The following is an 11,170-nucleotide window of genomic DNA, read 5'->3' as shown; positions in this document are numbered from 1 at the left end:
AGCTGAGATGCCCTTCAACAGATGAATGGATAAAGAAGATGTGGTCCATATATACAATGGAATATTACTCAGCCATCAGAAAAGATGAATATCCAACTTTTACATCAACATGGATGGGATTGGAGGAGATTATGTTAAGTGAAATAAGTCAAGCAGAGAAAGTCAATTATCATATGGTTTCACTTATTTATGGAACATAAGGAATAGCATGGAGGACACTAGGAGAAGGAAGGGAAAATTGGGGGGGGGAATCGGAGGGAGAGATGAACCATGAGAGACTATGGACTCTGAGAAACAAACAGAGTTTTAGGGGGGAGGGGGGATTGGTTAGCCCGGTGATGGGTATTAAGGAGGGCACGTACTGCATGGAGCACTGGGTGTTATACGAAAACAATGGATCGTGGATCAACACATCAAAAACAAATGATGTATTGTATGGTGACTGACATAACATAGTAAAATTAAAAAAAAAAAAAAGTAAACCAAACGAGTAGCAGCTATGTGAAAGGCACAGTTGCTGAAGGGAAAGGAACCAAGGAGCATTTGGAAGAGGCCCAGTAGTAGGCAAAGCTGTCAAGAGCGTAGCACATGGTGAGAAAGCAAATGTTTTTAAGAAAATCCGCACTGGGGGCGCCTGGGTGGCTCAGTTGTTAAGCATGTGCCTTTGGCTCAGGTCATGATCCCAGGGTCCTGGCATCAAGCCCCGCATCGGGCTCCCTGTTCCGTGGGAAGCCTGCTTCTCCCTCTCCCACTCCCCCTGCTTGTGTTCCCTCTCTCGCTGTGTCTCTCTCTGTCAAAGAAATAAATAAAATCTTAAAAAAAAAAGAAAAAGAAAGAAAGAAAATCTGCACTGTCCAACATGGCAGAGAGGCATAAGAGAACAACAGTGAGGGCCAGCCAATGCGGATCTCTCTAAGGGGCAGGGGTCACATGCTGAGTTCGCACTAGAGGATTTTCACAAATTCAGGAGACACACTTCATATTAGAAAAGGTAATAGGAGTGAGCATGAAGTTCTGATTCTGATGGAAGGCAGAGCAGGCATGACTTCAAGAGGAAAGGATGAGGTTACTGAAGAGAGAGAAGATGTAATAATTATGGGGGCAAGAGTAGGAGGAGGAATTAGGATGGGCTCCAGAGTACAAGCAGAAGGGCACGCTTCAAAGAGGAAACTAGAAGGAGTAAGACAGTCTAGATGTTCAGATTAACGGTCTATGGTTCCCCAGATCCCGTCATTAAGAGGGGAACCTGGAGGAACAGGGGTATAAAATAAGAAATGGCCAACAAACACTTGAAAAAAGTTCAAAATTAAAACTGTTTTGCCTTTTTCAAATTGGCAGGGCTTTTTAAAAACTATAGTACATGCTGGCAGGGTGCGGTGACATACACATTCTCATATACCGCTGCAAGAATGTAAACTGGAAAGCTTTTTGATAAGTAATTCATAACACAAATCAAGTACCTTGAAAATTCATGTTTTCTAGTTATTCTAGAAGGAAAAAAAAAAAAAGCCAGAGCTGTGGAGAAACATTTTGATGCAAGGATGCTCATAACAGTGTGAGTAATCACTATAAAAAGGGAAAAATTAAAATTTCCCACAACAGAGAAATGATTAAATTATATATCTAGATGATGAAATGCTCAGTCATCGAAGATCATGATTTTGAAGAATTTTTAATGATTTGTAAAAATGGTTATGATATAAAACTAAACAAAAGTCAGTATAGTAGGGGTGCCTGGGTGGCTCAGTCAATTAAATGTCTGCCTTCGGCTCAGGTCATGATCCCAGGGTCCTGGGATCGAGTCCCGCAGCAGGCTCCCTGCTCAGCGGGGAATGTGCTTCTCCCTCTCCCTCTGCCCTTCCCCACCCCCCACTTGTGTTCTCTCTCTCTCTCAAATCAATCAATAAATAAAATATTTTTAAAAATCCATATACAAGTACATGACCATAATCTGTTTGTAGTTAATATATAACTCTAAGTACATATATACTTACATGTGTGCATAAAAAATGGAAGTAAATACACTAAAACATTAATAGTGCTTTTCTCTAACAAGTGATTTTATTTGCTCCTTTATACTTTTCTGCCTGTTAAATCTTTTTCTGCAAACAACACATCATATTTTTATGATTAAAAGAAACTCTGCCAACAAGAGACATTATTTACAAACCAGGAGGGGAGAAATCCCAGTTTCCTCCAGCCCTGAAGTTTAGAACTGCATGAAAGAATTGAGCTCCTATGCAAAACTGCCCACTGCCTTGAATAGGGAACCAGAAGGCACTTTTGTTCTGGAATGAGTGGGGTTGAACTCGGCTTTGATCAGTAGGGAGGGGAAAGAGATGTAGAAAGCAGGATCATATATCAGCCCTGGAGGGTTCATTCACAAACAAGAAGAGGCATATGTCCTACCAAGTGAACACAGGTAAGTGTCACATCTTAATTCAACTGAGATGGAGGGGGAGGAGGGGATACCATTGGCGGCTCGCGGAAGTTGGCTAGCTGGGGCATGGAGCACCTGTGTCTACCAGCTTTGTGAACTGGGAAGGGAAGGTGCACTGCCTTAAATGCACCTGGAAGCCCCTGGAGCCAACTGCACAGGTCTTACTCCTGGCTCAACCACATATTTGCTGTGTGTTTTTGGACAAATTACTTAAGTCTTTTAGGGCCTCCATTTCTTCACTGGTGAAATGAAGATGATGGCAACTGGTACCTAAGGCTATCTGTACGATGAACTAAGCTATAGAAAAGTACTTATAACTGCATGCCTGCACACTGTAAATGCTCTACAAGTGTTTGCTATTGTTATCATTTGTTGCCAGTACCTGCATACTGATTGGACATGGCCTGAAATACAAAGAGTGAATACTAAGGAGCTCAGTTCTAAAATGGAGAAAGTCATCAATCTGTCAGGGAGGCCCAGAAGAATTAAAAACAAGAAACTAGAGACTTGGGTGAAAATGAGGAAGTTAAAGGGAACACCCACATCCCAGCATCATCAATCTTCCTCACAGGCCTGGAGAACTATTTAGAAAATGTTATTTAAGACCAAATCAACTATATTTTGCATTTGGTTAAAAATGTTCCAGGACTGTTGTAAGTTTAAAGGAAATAATGTATTTTATTTTATTTATTTTTTATTTTGGGGGTCATTATTTAACTTTAATAGAAAATTATTTTAAAAGCTAATAAAATGATAACATAATAAACAGAAATATAACAAAAAAGCAAATAGCCTCTTAATTTGAGTAACTGTCTTCAAATTGTAATAGATAATTTGAAGTGCATTAAAATCTAACTGTTCCCTTGATTTGAACTGACATTTTCAGTTTTCTTTTTATTTATTTATTAACATATAATGTATTAGTTGTTTCAGGGAAATAATGTATTTTAGATGACTTGAACTTCACCATTTGTCCCATCAATACCCCTGCAAGGAATTTATCCATAGGAGCTAGCCTGACAAGTCTACAAAGATGTAGTATAAGCTTGTTTGATTTTGGTGTTGTACAGAATAATGAAAACCTGGAAACAACCTCCTTATCAATTGTGGATTGGGGTAGATAGATTATGACATGCTGGTAAAGTGGAACGCTATGCAGTCATTAAAGGGGATGAATTTCCATATACACCCGTATATGTACTGCATGGAAAGCTGTCCAAAACACATTATTGAAGGCAAAATACCAGGTAGAGGGTCACAGCATGTACGTCAGAGTAGCCACATCTCCACATGCAGTTGTGCAGAAAGAAAGGGACTAGAAGAATGCTTATACAAAGGTAGATAATGATTGTTTCTGGGAGGTAGGATTATCAAGACATTTGTGTTTTTTTCTTTATGTCTCTATTTTTTTTTTTTTTAATTTCTAGAATGAGCAATGTATTATCTTTGTCATAGGCAAATCTGATTGGGTAAAAAAAATCTTTTGTCAAATGAATGAATGTCTTTTAAAAAAAAACACAAAATGCAACAAATAGTTTCCTTTGTCACCCTCCTCCCACTGCTTTCTTGGGGGTCAAGTTGCCATTATTAAATATGGTATTCTTTGGACTGGAATGTAAATGTCCTGTGAGGGAGAATGCAATTGGGGACATCTCACACATAATTATGAATGCTGAATCTAACTAGGTAGCAGAGGACAACAAAAACACCACACAACATTTAGAATTCTTAAAATACTCATTTTTCTTCTCAGAACTAGAATTGCAAACTCTATTTCAATCCAGGGCCTCCAAATGGTCAGTTTTCACTTTCTGTGAATGGATCAGGTATGCGTACCTCCCATGGGGGATACAAAATAAACATAAAACTGCTCTCACTACTAGGAACTGAAAAAGGCCATGCAGTCTTTTGTTGACCAGAAGGATATCAACTTACCTGGCTTTCACTCACTCACCTGGACAGAAACCTCATGGCACTTCTCTTTACAGCATCCATGGTTCCTCTGCTGTCTGTAACTGGGAAATCATGTCTGGTTTGGAAATTGGAATCCCTGATTTTTGAAAAATAAAGGGGACTTAGCTATTTGTGCTGGGTACACAATGGTGTCCCAGAGATCCATTCTAATCACTTGGCCTTCAGGAGGAAACGGTATTCTAGGACACCCCACAGAGGGGTACCAAGAATATCTCCACAGGGCCCAATCTGACTTCTAAGAAGGACTGGAGGAAAGGAAGGAGGATGGGTGTGGCAGAGGGAGTGGGAAACTCTCCACTGCAAGGAACAACTGGCTTTGCCTTCCCAGATAGAATGGAAATCTGGTCACATCTCCAGTGGAGTTTGACCTAGAGGATCAGAGGACAGAGAGACCAAAGTCTCTGAAGCAGCATAAGGAAGTTTATCAACAACTCCATTTGCAACTGGGCTTGCAAAAGGAAAAAGAAACAGAAACTATCAGTTTTTGGTTCCCAAGAAAACACAAATCTGAGCCCTGGCTCTCCATCTTTAGCCTACAGGGTCCACAGAAGGTACGCTGTCCTTACCCAGGGAGATCAGTGTCCTATATTTCACCAGTGTCCCTTCCTTACCTACATCCCTCTGAGCAAGGTCCAGCTAACTCCTACCTTCCTGGCAGAAGTCTGAGGGCACATCTGTAAATATCATAGACTCCTAAAAGACCCAAACCATTCCTACTTACCCTAAGCCTCCTTGGGGAAGGCTGGAATTGGTAGCATTGTAGGAAGATGGACAGGAAGGTCTCCTCTGCTCCAAGTCCAATGCTTACTGAGTACCTAGTATGTGTCTGAGTGCTTTACTCCGTGGAAACTACAAAAAAGAGTAGACACATCTCTCTTGAGAAGAAAGTCGTTTAATCAGGAAAGAAAAGCGTTCAGGCAGATTCCAATGAGCCCCTACATGCTGGGCATGGTAAGATGGGAAATTCAGCAGCAAGGAACTGGCTTGATTTGCCCCTTGGTGTATGCTGAGGACTCCCAATTCCAATCCCTTCCAGCCCCAGCTCTCTGTCTGCTCAATAAATTGTCAAGTGAATAATTAAAACAATTTGAGAACAAAAGCCCTGAGTACAAAGTCAAATGACTAGTTTTATTTTAGAGAGCATAAGGCCTGCTGGAACAACAGAGAAGGAAGAGAGGTGGGGGTGGTGATGATGGATGACTGAGAGTGGATTTATGAAGGACGTGGTCTTTAAGGGAGCGTGAGACTTGGATGGGACACTTCACACCTTTGGCCCATGGCATTGGAAGTCCTTATAACAGCAGTTAAGTCCCTTCATCTACTATTGCTTTGCAGAGAGGGATCGCCACTCTGCCAAACCTTCTGCTGGATTACTGCAACTGTCTTATAACTGGATTTCCTGCCACCTCTAACCTCACGTTCTACCATTCCATCGTCTAAACCAGAGCGGCCATTTGAAATGCAAACCAAGGCACAGCACGCTTCTTTTTAAAAATCCTCTGCAAGCACTCCTTCTAAGATGAAACCACATTCCTTCAGGTGATATTCTAGGCCTTTGCCAACCTGGACCTGATGTACCTGTCTGGTCTCATCTCCTCCTACTCCTGCCCACATAGACTCCAGACTCCAGGAAAACAGTCCTTTTCACTGTTCTCTGAATGCGTATGTTATGCTCATTTAAGTTTCCAGTGCTTTTGTGGTTGCTTTCAAACACATTCAAGTTCAAAGGTAATTACCATCTGATCTTAAAAACACCCTCACTGTCTCCTTGAGGATTTAAAACATCTAGAACCTCATAATTACACGCATAAGTGGAAAAGGTGATATGATGACAAAAATAGATACACAAATGGACAAAGATTAGAAGGGAATGCACAAATATGAGATAAGTGTTGTTGAGTAATAGAATTATAAACAGTTTCTTCTCTTCTACAAGAAGAAATATGTTAGTGTTGCTATAACATATTTTTTACTAATTAAAAAAAAACCAGCAAGCAATAGTATACCAAATGATAGGAGGCTTTAAGGTAAAGAATCTGCCTTGGGGACAATTATTCAAGTGAAAGGGCAGAGTGGGCTGGATTTACCCCAGACGCCATCATGGAAGAGAAGAGTTTTGAGTTAACAGTAGGAGGGAATGGTCTGAACCACGTCACAACAACTAGAAGGAGCAGAAGGCCTGTGCTCCAAAGACACAACCAAGAGTGCTGCCTATAAAAGGAGGGTCAGGGACTAGAATGGACTGGCTTTGGGTACCATGAAACCTTCCCAACAACCCTGTGAGGTATATACCTCTTAAACCCTTTCAAAACAGAACTACATTCAGAGTGGTTCTAGAACTTGCCTAGCACCTAGCATGTAAGTGACAGAGTCAATGAGTGCCTGTGTATATTTCTGAGCAACCTGAAAGGGAACACAGACACATGAAAGTTGATCATATTGAACAGTGGGATCATGGGTGCTTTCCTGACGACTTCTGTATTTCTTAATGTTGTTATAATAATGTTAAAGCAATTTCTTTTGACTGTAAATTAAAAAGGAATTAGTTTGATGGATTCCTAAATGTCCTCCCCTGCCCCATAGCCATTAACGTGATCTGAAGTCCAGTTTAAAAAATTTAAGGATTAGGATTAAAGTCTCAAAAGTCAACTGTAATAATTTTTCACGTAATTTTTAGAAAGATAAAATACTAAAAGCAAGATTTTTTAAAAACAGTACAGAAAGATCTTGAAATGCCAAAAAAGCAATCATTAAACTCTATAATCAATTTTTTACAAATAAGAGAATGAAAATACATGATAGTTCCCTGAGAAGCAGCCAGAGGCCGGACATCGTGGCTCAGATAGCTGAAGCACTGGATGGATTGATGCCCCTACATCACATTCTAAATGCAAACAACACAATTTTACATGATGGGGACAACAAAGACTAAAACGGTTTATGCTCTGACTGGCCCATAAAATGCAATTGAACCGATTATTCTCAAATCCGTGAAAGAGCGGATTCCTTTAAGCTGCATCTCTCTCAAATTGTCTCAGGTGTGTAAATCATGTTTAACAAATGAGCCTAAATTACGGAAAGCACTAGCTTTATTTAAATCTCAAAGTGTCTGAAAGTCTTGTGCCAATTCATATGTCCAACACAAGAAATGGAGATAAAACTTGAAATCTATTCATTTATTTTTTGCTCTAAATCCACTTCCCTGGTCTTGAAAAGAGTCGCACTGATATTAGATTTGTATATCTGAATTTATATGCAATGTGGAATGTTGAAAAATTTGCGCCTGGGTGGCTTAGTCGGTTGACTGTCCGACTCTTGGTTTCAGCTCAGGTCGTGATCTCAGGGTCATGAGATGGAGACCCGCATCGGGCTCTGTGCTCAGCAGGGAGTCTGCTTAAGATTCTCTCGCCCTCTGCCCCTCCCCCAACTCGTGTAAATAAATAAAAATCTTTTAAAAAATTTGCCACTTTGAAAATTGACCTAAATTTCTTAATTTTAAAATTGACCTAAAATCACAGTAAATAAATATCTTCTTTATTGTGGCTAATACAATAAAAGATAAACTCTCTTCTGCTTGTTTTCTTGCATCCAGTGAAAACAACTAGCTGGCACCAAAAACCAAGCATTTCCTCTAGGTCTCCGCCCAGGCCTGACCAGGTTGTCCCTCCTTAGTGGACCACAGGAAACCCTGCAGGAATCCATGAGTGACTACTTGAGCTAACTGTCCCAGAAAAAGTGGGGGCTTTTTTTTTTCCTTTTACACATTGGCAAAGTACTGTAACTTAGATCTTTGAAACCCTTCTTACGTGTAAAACAACAGATTCTTGGAGGGCTTCCTGAGGCCCACTAATAGTTGCTCATTTAGGTCATACAAGGGCTGTAATTTTGCCAGCCTTCTGAGCTAAACAAACAAAACAAAAACCAAACCAACCAAACAAAAAAAAAAACAACAACAACCCCAAACTACACACATACACACAAAACCACATCAGGTCACTTTGGGTCTTCCCTCCTCAAAATGCCCTCTAGGCTTGCCCTAAAATACTGCCTGCAACATGGCAGTCTTCATTCTAAACTTCTTTTCCCTGCTTCCTAATGCATACACAGTAAGGTCCAGTGAAGCTGACTGCCAAGCATGTACACACCTACCTTGAGGACATCATGTTGAGCGAAAGAAGCCAGACACAAAAGGACACATACTATAGATTCCACTTAGTAGAGCAAGGTCACAGAGACTGAGAGTCAAATGGTGGTTACCAGGGGCTGGGGGTGGGAGGGAGATGTGGAGTTAGTGTTTAATGGGGACAGAGATTCAGTTTGGGAAGATGAAAAAGTTCTGGGGATGGATTGTGGTGATGGTTGGGCAACAATGTGAATGTGCTTAATGCAACTGAGCTGTACACTTAAAAATGGCTAGAACGGTAACTTCTATGTTATATATATTTTGCCACAATAATTTTTTTAAAAGAATGTAAACACCATCTGGGTTTATACTTACGTAGAAACCTAGATTTGTGCCCTGACATACCTTCTCCTCTAGCCTGTCTTCTCACTAGTCCTTGAAAAAACCATTCATTTCTGTCCCTGGGCCTTTGTCATACTCTTCTCTAGCCTGGAAACTGCCTGACTGTCATTTCTAGGTCTCCAAAGGCAGCTGAAATTTCTCCTTCTTTTGTTCCCCATAGTACTTCCTGTTTAAACTTGTGATATGGGAGGTTAATCATGCAGTTTCTTATTATTTCATCATTGCATAATCAGATCTTGTCCTGTTCTCTCCCCCCTAACAGGCCCTAAGTCCCTTCATGCCCAGGACTGGGTCTTGCATGTGGCATAATAGAGAAGTTTGAGGCACAGAGTAGATCTCAAAGGTGTGATGAATGATCAAATGGTGGGTGGAGAGGAGAAAACTGCAGAAGGGTGTCCTATGAGTTCCATCTTCTTCCAAAACGGGCAATCTGTGAGGAGTTTGAGGCCCAACCTCCTGAAGGCAAGTGGCTCAGGAGGGAAACTGCAGGGCAGGGGGGATGATACACTCTCTACCTAAGAATTGAGGGAGCCTTTCAGAAAGGAGAAAGAAATCCCAACTCACTTCTAAATAGACTGTGAGGAGCCCAATCTTTCCCTATTCTTCTGGGTCATCCTTTTGGGATAAGAGCAGAGTCTTGGGAAGGTAGTGCTGGAGGAGGAGGAAGAAACCATGAGAGACTCTGGCCCCGTCCTGCAGCAAGCTAAGGTAAAAACTGGGTGCTCCTCACCTGTGAAATCACGTTATCGCCTGTCCTACCTGTCTTACAGGCACTGCAGTTCAAAATGAGATGAAAGACACGGCAGTGCTTTGCTAAGTGGAACCCAGAACGAAATAAAAGGAATGACTGAATGCCTAAGTGGCAGAAACCTTGGCAAGGCAGGGTTTACACGAGCAGTACAGGACATCTGAGTTACTCCTCTATACCCAGCCCCATTGAGGGGGCAGCCAAGAGAACACTCTGGGGCTGTGCTGTCCAGGCGGGCAGCTGTGCAGTCATTAAGTGTCTATGCGCTGAGTGTGACTTGAGATGTGCTGTACAGTTCAAATACACACTGGATTTTGAAGAGTTAGTGAAGGAGGGGCGCCTGGGTGGCTCAGTCGTTAAGCATCTGCCTTCGGCTCAGGTCATGATCCTAGGGTCCTGGGATCGAGCCCCGCATCGGGTTCCCTGCTCTGCGGGAAGCCTGCTTCTCCTTCTCCCACTCCCCCTGCTTGTGTTCCCTCTCTCGCTGTGTCTCTCTCTGTCAAATAAATAAAATCTTTAAAAAAAAAAAAAAAAAGTTAGTGAAGGAAAAAAGAATGTAAAATAACTCACTGATAACTTCTTACACGGATCACACGCTGAAATAATACTTTTGGATATAGTGGGTTAAATCAAACACATTGTCAAAGTCAAGTTCACCACTTTCTTTTAACTTCGGCACACATGCAGCTCGCATCATGTTTCTACTGGACAGCGGTGCCCCCTAGGGAATGGTGGCTGCCTGACATCTCCAAGGCAAAGGATGCCTCCAGTGCACCAAACATCCAGTCTTGGAGTTCTCCCCTCCTCCCAACCCTTCTCCTCCCTCACTCTGGGGAAGGGCTGACCCATCCTACAGCCGCAGCCTGAGGGGCTCGCCTCTCTGCCCCTACTATCACTCTTCCTTCCCATCGGAGGAGTGGGCTCCAGCACCGAGCCCTTTAGGTTCCAAGCACTGGGGCAGAGGGGCGACCCCGTGGGCAGCGCAGTCGGTCCGCGCACCAGCTTACCTCCGGCGCTCAGCCTCGCCAGCCTCCTCCAGCAAGCTCTCATCCAGGTGTCACACGCGGCAACGCCCGGCCGTCACCACGGCAACTCGGTCCCACAGGCCACCGAAGTCACTCGACCACCGGCAAGCCGCCGGCGCGGAAAAGGCGCCAAGCCTGCCGCAGGCACACAGGGCGCATGCGCTCGGCGGCCCCGCCCCCTCCCAAGCTGCTCCAGGGCCCGCCGCCGCGTTTCTGGAGTCACAGCGTCTCCCGTTGCGCACTACTCGGAAAGGGCTGTTAACCAGCCCTGGCCCCCGAGGGTACACGGAGGCACTCCAGCCCTCCCGAAGGATCCTGGAAGTTGTAGTCCGCAGCCCAGACGCAGGCGGGGTCTACACGGGCACCGCCCCTCCGTAAGTGGCTAGCGAGGAGGCCGCTGCCGTGGCAACTGCATCCGCCGCTAGGACCTCAAGGACGAGGACCTCGGTGATGAGCTA

General features: G+C 43.1%; 1 long non-coding RNA gene across 1 annotated transcript; it reads right to left on the bottom strand.

The window, feature by feature from the left end:
• Positions 1-206: 206 nt before the first annotated feature.
• On the bottom strand, positions 207-10,880 carry LOC115937593 (uncharacterized). The gene is made up of 3 exons (XR_014142284.1): positions 10,695-10,880; positions 5,136-5,263; positions 207-4,490 (listed from the first exon to the last, which is right to left on the bottom strand). It is a non-coding gene; the product is annotated as an uncharacterized LOC115937593 (long non-coding RNA).
• Positions 10,881-11,170: the final 290 nt, after the last annotated feature.

The sequence above is a fragment of the Leptonychotes weddellii genome, unplaced genomic scaffold, assembly GCF_054177405.1.
Source record: "Leptonychotes weddellii isolate Sample4059 unplaced genomic scaffold, ASM5417740v2 HiC_scaffold_3683, whole genome shotgun sequence".
Lineage (NCBI taxonomy): Eukaryota > Metazoa > Chordata > Mammalia > Carnivora > Phocidae > Leptonychotes > Leptonychotes weddellii.
This window is presented reverse-complemented; position numbering and strand designations above follow the sequence as displayed.